General features: G+C 55.1%; 1 protein-coding gene across 4 annotated transcripts in view; it reads left to right on the top strand.

The window, feature by feature from the left end:
• The first annotated feature begins 2,335 nt into the window (after window positions 1-2,335).
• Window positions 2,336-7,240, top strand: part of ARHGEF9 (Cdc42 guanine nucleotide exchange factor 9) — a 191,727-nt gene continuing 186,822 nt past the window's right edge. For 2 of the 4 annotated variants that reach the window (XM_053989981.1, XM_053989978.1), the window contains exon 1: window positions 2,339-2,618. The gene's annotated coding sequence lies outside the window, so the exon portion shown is untranslated. Of the gene's footprint in view, window positions 2,619-7,240 lie in introns of all 4 variants that reach the window. The other 2 variants (XM_053989980.1, XM_053989979.1) reach the window with 2 other exon arrangements.

Below are 7,240 nucleotides of genomic sequence, written 5' to 3'. Positions count from 1 at the left end.
TTTGGCTGGCTCTGTGGGGGTTATGTCCTTGGATGGCTCTGGAAGCAAAATGTCTGCTGGGGGAGAGGTGAGGAGGGAGGAAGGGATGGTGGCTGGGGAGGCCACCCCAAGGGCTGTGGCCCTGCCTGCTGGGTTATGTTTGGAATTTCAGGGTTGATAAGTCATCAAAGCTGGGGTTTAGGGGGAAAAAAGGGCTGGGGGTTGTGAGGTGTTACCCTCATCCATTTGGACACGTCAGTGTTGCTGCCCCTGGATTTTGTGCTATTTGTGGTTTTTCTTTTTTTTTTCTTTTTTTTTTTTTTTAATGCATCCAAAGGTTTTCTTCAAGCCCAGCTTAGGCAGCTGTGTGACCCCCTCGGATTCTCACCTTTCCTGGAAAAGGGAGGGAGCTTTTAGCTGCTTCCCCTGAGGAGGAAAACAGGAGATGACACCACTTAACATTCCAAGTGGGAATATTAAACAGAATTTGGAGCAGAGCCCCCATTTCCCCAATCCCAGGTGTCTGATCCCCAGGACAGCAGCTCTGTGGGCGCTTCCCGTGGTGCCAGGTGTTTATGGGATGGGGAGGGGGCTGGATGTGACCCCTGTGTGGCACCAGCAGGGCTGAGCTGTCCTTGGGAGACAGCTCAGCCTCAAACGCTGCCCTGCCATAGCACTGCTCCATCAGGTGTTGGTTCCTGGGAGGAACTGGGATGGAATTTTGCCTCTCACATTAACTCCCCATCAATAGGCCAATGGCACAGAAAGTTAAGGAGTTTCTTGCTGCCCCTGGTGAATTTCAAGTATCTTCTTTGGCTTTGATGCATCATGGAAAGTGTCGGAAAAGCAGGTGGAAAACTCTGCAGTTGTGCTGCTCCAAGGAGTGATTGATATGATGTTCCCAATTACACTTAATTGTGGTTATCCTATTAACAATAGCCTCGTTCTGTGGCACACAGCTGCCTCTCCATGGGAAACACTGTTAACTTAAAACACCAATTACAAGCAGCAATTAAATCCACTAAGCCTTGTCCAAATAATTATTTCATTTCCTTGTAATATTTTTAATGTTATAAAGGCAGTTTTTTCAAAACAATTCTTTTATTTGTGTGATCTCCCATTTATCCATGTGGGAACATGGATGGAAAGCAGGCCTGGGTTTGCAGGGATTTATTGAGAGGGAGATGTATGGTCAGGGTGGGAAAACTCTGCCTTGTTGTTTTAAGCTTTCAGTGGTCAAAAAAATGTGTGGATGTGGCACTTGGGGACATGGGTGAGTGGTGGCCTTGACAGTGCTGGGGGAATGTTGCACTCGATGGTCCGAGAGGGCTTTTCCAGCCTTCGTGATTCTTGGCTCTGTGGGGAACGGGCTGGTAACGTTCTCCAGGTGCTTCTGGTTTTGAGGAGTGATTTGAAGCACCTGGTCAGGCCCAAACGAGCTGGGTTTGCCCAGGTGGGTTTGTGGCTGTGTAGGTCTCCTCTCCCAGCAGGGGAAAGAAGGGATATTCCTCCCCGAGACAGGGAACAAGAGAAGCTTGAAAGAAGATAAAATAAAATATAATGGAATTAGAACAACTCTATTCGGGAATCAGAACCCTGGATAAAATCGAGGTAAATTTAATTCCCGCCATGTGGGCTGCTCAGTAGTGATGGAAGAGCCGGTGTTGGGTGTTCTGAGTGTGCCCGAGGCAAGGCAAGGTGTCCTCTTGTCCCTGTGTCCTCCTCCCTGTGGAAGGGATCTTGGGGATGATGTGGTTGCAGCCCCCGGCAGGGGCTGGAGCGGGCGGGCGCCTTTTGGGGAGCCGAGCGCGGTGCCCGTAGTGCCCGGCCTGCGGCTCAGCCCGCGGGGCTGGGGGTGCATGGGACGGGCCGCGGCCGCGCTTCCTCCGATTGTTCTGGCCGGAGCGGGGCGGGGACACGGCGGGGACACAGGGGGGACAGCGACCCCCGAGTGCTGCGTGCGAGCATCGCCCCCAGCCCCGAGCAGCTCCGCCGGGACAGCGCGGCCGGGCCGGGGCGGCGCCGGGCGGGCGGGGGGGCCGGGCCCGGCGGGCGGGGGCACGGCGGTCCCGCGGCGATCCCGCTCGCAGCGCGGCCGGTACCGCACGGAGCGGCCGCTTCGCCTCGCGTCGCTCACCGTCGGTGCTGTGTGCGCGCAGCGGCGGCAGCGCCGGGCGGGCCCCGACGGGACGGGGCTGCGGGGGATGCGCGGAGCAGCACGGGCCGCGCCGGGCCCCGGCGGCCGCCCCCCGAACCCCGCTGCCCGCGGGCGGGCGCCGGGGACGGCCCGAGCCCGGCTCGGGGGGGGGCGCGCCGCCGCCCCCTGAGCGCTCCGCCGGCCCTGCCGGGGCTCCCGGGCCGGGGCCGGCGGGGAGCGCCGGGCGCAGCCGGGAGGGCGGCGGGAGCGGCTCCCGGAGCGGGGCTGCTTTCTGCTTCTGCTTTTCAGCTCGAGTCCCTCTCAGGAGCTCGCACCTTCAGGCGCTTTTGAATTTTTTATTTTGTTGTTCTTCTTGGTATTTTAAAACTTTTTTTTTTAAATTTTTTTTTAAACATTTCAAATTTCTGACGCCAGCGTAGAGTTTTGCCCAGATCGCCGGGACCGCGTGAGCGTGCGGCGCCGAGGCCATGCGGTGAGCGAGGTAAGAGCGGGGCTGGCACTGGGACCCCCGGCCCGGGCTGGGGCTGCCCCCGGAGCCGCGGCTTCAATGGGAGTCAAGTGTGGCATCGCTCCTCTTTATGCTCTGACCCCGTAAACCCGTGTCACCCCCGCGCAGGTACCTGCAGGACAAACCCTCCTGTCCCCCAGAATGGTCACAAAGCCGCGAAGTTCGGATTAGTTTCGCCGAACCTCCCTTTTTAAATATAACATCACGTGGGAATCTTTGCTTTGTTGGGCTTTTTCGGCTGTGCTGGAGCTGCTGAGGAAGCACCAGCTCGAAGCTGAGCGGGGCAGTTCTTGCCGCGGGCCCGGGTTTATTTTCCGCCGCGTGTGTCAGAATTGAGCGGTTTGAGCGTGGTTTGCACCCGTGTGAGCTCCCGAGGAACTGGGTCACTGCTCGCCCAGGGTGATTCAAGACGGGTTTGAGTCCAGGGGAACATTTCTGTGGGTCTTGGTGGGAGTTCCGTGCCTGGGAGCGCTCACTTATTACTGGCTTGAGTGGTCTTGGGGAAGCTGACGGAGAGGAAGTCTCACTCGGGTGTTCACAGAGCCTGGCTGGAGGGTTCCTGTTCCCACCTCCACCTTGGTGGGTTGGTTTTACACCTGAACGAGATGAGAGATTTCAAAATGCGGGGATTAAATGGCTGATATCACCTCCCTGCTCCTCCCTCGGGTTTTGTTATAAAACAAGGCACGACTCCTTCCCCAAGTGACGCCAGATCCTGGCACCGGCTCCGTGCTCCCGCGGGACCGGGCTGCGGTGCCCGGGCCAGCCCTGACCCCAAGGGCTGGCTGCGTGCAGCTGATTAAACCCTCGCTCTGCCGGGTCCAAACCTACTGTAACTGTTTAAATCGAGTGTTTATGGAATGCTGCACACTCCCTTCCTGGTATCGTCTCTGACTGGCTTTGGGGAAAGTCAAATTGCCAAGTTTAGGTCTGTTACAGTAAGTGCTGGAGCAGATGGATGCTTTGCTGGAGCTCCTGCACAGAAGGTTTGGGTGCCCTGCTCCAGTGCTGCCAGCATGGCTCATTCCAATGGCTTTTGGTGCCTCATTGACCAGACAGGGACTGGGAGTGCTGAATTTCTGCTCTGCCACCTCGTTCTCCTGGAATAAATCTGATTTCTGTGCATTGCAAGGAGAGCTGACCGGGTGTTTGTGTTGGGTGGAGAGGGGACACTGTGCTGCCCCCCATCCTTGGTGTCCAGGGAAGTTACAGACCCAGAGCCACTCTGAGTCCCCCTGTGTGGCACTGAGGTGCCCACTGTGGCCTCAGGGAGGGCTCTGTCCTTCAGGGGGTGACAGTGACCTCGCTGCCTTGCTCTCCTGCTGCACAAGGAGCTGTCCCAGAGCTCAGGAGCTTGTCCAGGTGGGACTCCCAGGAGCTCTGGGTGGTGACATCACTGGAAAGGCATGGTCCAAGAGAAGAAGCCACTGGTGGGGAGGAGGAAGAGGCAGGTGCATCATCACAAGGGGAAAGAAAATGCATCCCCTCCTTGGAGGAGCTTCCTGATAAATTCAGCTGGAAGTGCTGCAGAAAGGTCTGCTTTGGAAAGACGAGTCTGGAAACTATGCTTGAACTAAAAGCCACAGGTGCAACAAGTTGATTTCTGGTCCTTTGCTCCATTTTTGGTTCATCCCACACCTGTTTTAAAAATTATTTCTTCCCATCCTGGTTCCTAAGCTCCAGAGGCTCCTGCCTGCTGTTACTGCTCCTTTTCCTGAGTCTAATTGCTCTCAGCCATCCTGTTCAGTGGGTTTTTGTTCTCTTCAGCTTGCAGACTCCTCTGAAACTTCCAGGTGAAGTTTGAGAATGGGTTTGCTTTTCCATTTACCTTACTAAGCCTCAGCAATAGTCAGGGGCATCCCAATGATCTGAGTTGGGGAGCTGAAAACCCCACAGTTAATTACTGCAACCCAGTGCCACTCGGAGCAGTTATTTCTGCCTGTATTCCTCCTGCTGTATTTGTGTCTGCTGATCCCAAAGACTTTCCCAATTTTTGCACTGATATCAGCTGATTTAATAGACTTCTTCTGCCTCAGGATGGGTGGGAGCTGGTCCTACCCCCGCCCCTCCATGGGCTGGGTTCCTGCTGGCACCATGAGCCAGGGATGTCACCACATGTGCTGCCCCGTGGCCCCCTGCCAGCCTTGTTTCAGGGCATAAGCATCACCAACTTGGATTTTTGTGAGGTGTTTTTTATGAAAAGTTTGTTGTATTTGGCCTTCTTGCATCCAGCATGCAATAGCTGTGGGAAGGAGGTTATTTCTGGCTTGGTGCTGACATTAGGACACAGTATTAATTTTCCGTTAAATGACAGATTTATTGGAGTTTTCTTCATCTGCACAGCCTGACCTGAAAACCTGAGTTGGAATTTGCCAGAAGGGGGCATTTTGCAAACATCACAGGATTTTGGTGGCGGGGAGATGGGCAGGGTGAGCTTGGCTGGAGGATTAGGCAGCGATGCATGTCTGGGAACCGCGGAGTTTTGGGGAAAATTCTTGTGCAAATAAACACTAACAAATGAATTTTGGGTCATTTAGGGCTGAGGGCTGAGTGCAAGGAGACCAGCTCCCAGTCCCACTGCTGCCTGCTGGCTCCAAGTAGTTGGTAAAATAAGAAACCATGGAGTAGCCTTGGATTTTTTTTTTCTCTGAGGAAACTCTTTAAAAACGTCTTTTCCAGTTATCTCCCAGTAATTGTTTCTTGCTGTAGGTTGAGCTCTGAGAGCTCTGGTGTTCTTGCATGAGATTTCTCTGCTTTTCCTCTCTGGAAAGAGGGTGTGGAGCCCACAGCTCTGTGTCGCCTCTGTTGGAAGGTGGTGCTGAGCTGACCCAGTCCTGCCCAGTAAAGCCACTCCATCTCTGAGGCACACCAGGAGCTGTGCTGGGCTCTGGGGGTTGGTTTTTTGTGGGGAGTGTGTGTTGGATTTGGGGTTCCAGGCAGTGTGTACTTTCCAGCCTCACTATCTCTGTCCTCAGCTCCTCTATCCCCATCCCAGACTCATTAAGGGCCTTAATCCTGGCACCAAGGCTTGGCTTTCTCCTTAATCCTGGCACCAAGGCTTGGCTTTCTCCTTAATCCTGGCACCAAGGCTTGGCTTTCTCTGCCCTTCAACATTTATCTGCTGCAGGTGCAGGGGGGATTGAAAAGGCTGCTTGTGGTCAGCCCTGCCCTGGTGCCCACAGCCATGGCTGGTGGGAGCCTCGTCCCCTCTTCAGCCCTGGGGAGAACAAGGCAGAGCAAATTAGGGGAGTGATGGAAGAAATGGGGTGAAAACCTTGTTTCTGTTTCCCTGGTTCCCTCCTTGCTGTGCCAGCTGCCGGGTTCCAGTCTGTGTGCTAAATCCAGCAGGAAGGGACAGAATTTGGCCACTTGCGTTCATTCCAGGAGGTCTCATGGAGATGCTGGAGCATCCCTAATGGTTCAGGGTTGTGCTAAGCCCATTTTCTGAGCTTTCTCCTTCTGCAGTAAATGCTGATCTCTGCACATCCAGAGTGATGGGTTTCCTGGGGTGATCGGGAAAGTGTGCAAAAATAAAACCAGATCTTAAAAACACCTTTTTGCTACTCCTCCTTTCTTCCCAGGCTTGACTTCTCTCCCAGTTTCTTCCCTTTCTCTCCTTTGGAGGTGCAGGGCGATGGAGAGTGGTGGCTGTGGCCAGCTCATCACACCTTGGCTCTGCCCCTCCTTCCTTCTCAGGGCACTCCTTGTGCTCTTCCCCTGCTCCAGCCTGGGATCATCCACCATTCCTGCTTTGCTATAGGAGCTTGTCCTTGCCTTTTCTCAGGGTTAGGGGCTGTGCTGATCCCTCGTTCCAGACAGATGCTCCAACACTGGAGCATTTTGGCTGCAGTTGCAGCCTCTGTTCTTGCTGCACCTGTGCCATCTTTCCAGGAGAGATGGAGAGCTTTCCATGAGCCTCCCAAACCCCAGCCTGCTCCGTGCTGCTTTCCCGTGCACTGCAGGATAAGAAACATCCGTGAGAGAAAAGCCAGGTCCAGATGTTGCAAGAGGCTGCTGCGGTAATGGATTATCCACAGCCATTCCTGGCCTGGATGGCTCCTGTTCCAAGCCACCGGTGTGGTTTTTTCACTTCTTCCCAGCCTGGGCTTGGTTGTGGTGCTTTCCCTGATATCAGAGGAGCATCCCAGCACGGGCAGGAGCCGGGAGGAGCTGCCCTGATGCCGTGTTCCCGTGGCAGAGCTTTCCCAGGGTGTTTTCTCCCGGGAGCTGGCGCGCGCCGCCGCACAGGAAATTCTGGTTGCACCATTATTGCGGAGCCTATTGTTTGGGGCAAGGGCAGGATTCGGGCTTGCTCACATCCTCCAGTGCCTCGCTGTGCTGAAAGGATGTGGTGGGTTAGCCAGGGCTGCAGGAGGAGCACAAAGCTCCGGCTGGTTTTGTGCTGGGTTCACGCTCAGCCCGGATCCCTGCGTTTCTGACCAAACCCGCCCCTCTGGTTTTTCATGGGAAACCTCGGGGTTAAGGAAAACTTGGAGCGAGGATTAAGCAGGGCACAGTCCTTTGTTGAAGTTTGCAGCGTTTGGCTGCTCAGCCCGCTCCTGTCTGTGAGTGGTGTGTGGTGGACACCTTGTGTA

Source organism: Vidua macroura, chromosome 14 (assembly GCF_024509145.1).
Source record: "Vidua macroura isolate BioBank_ID:100142 chromosome 14, ASM2450914v1, whole genome shotgun sequence".
Lineage (NCBI taxonomy): Eukaryota > Metazoa > Chordata > Aves > Passeriformes > Viduidae > Vidua > Vidua macroura.
This window is presented reverse-complemented; position numbering and strand designations above follow the sequence as displayed.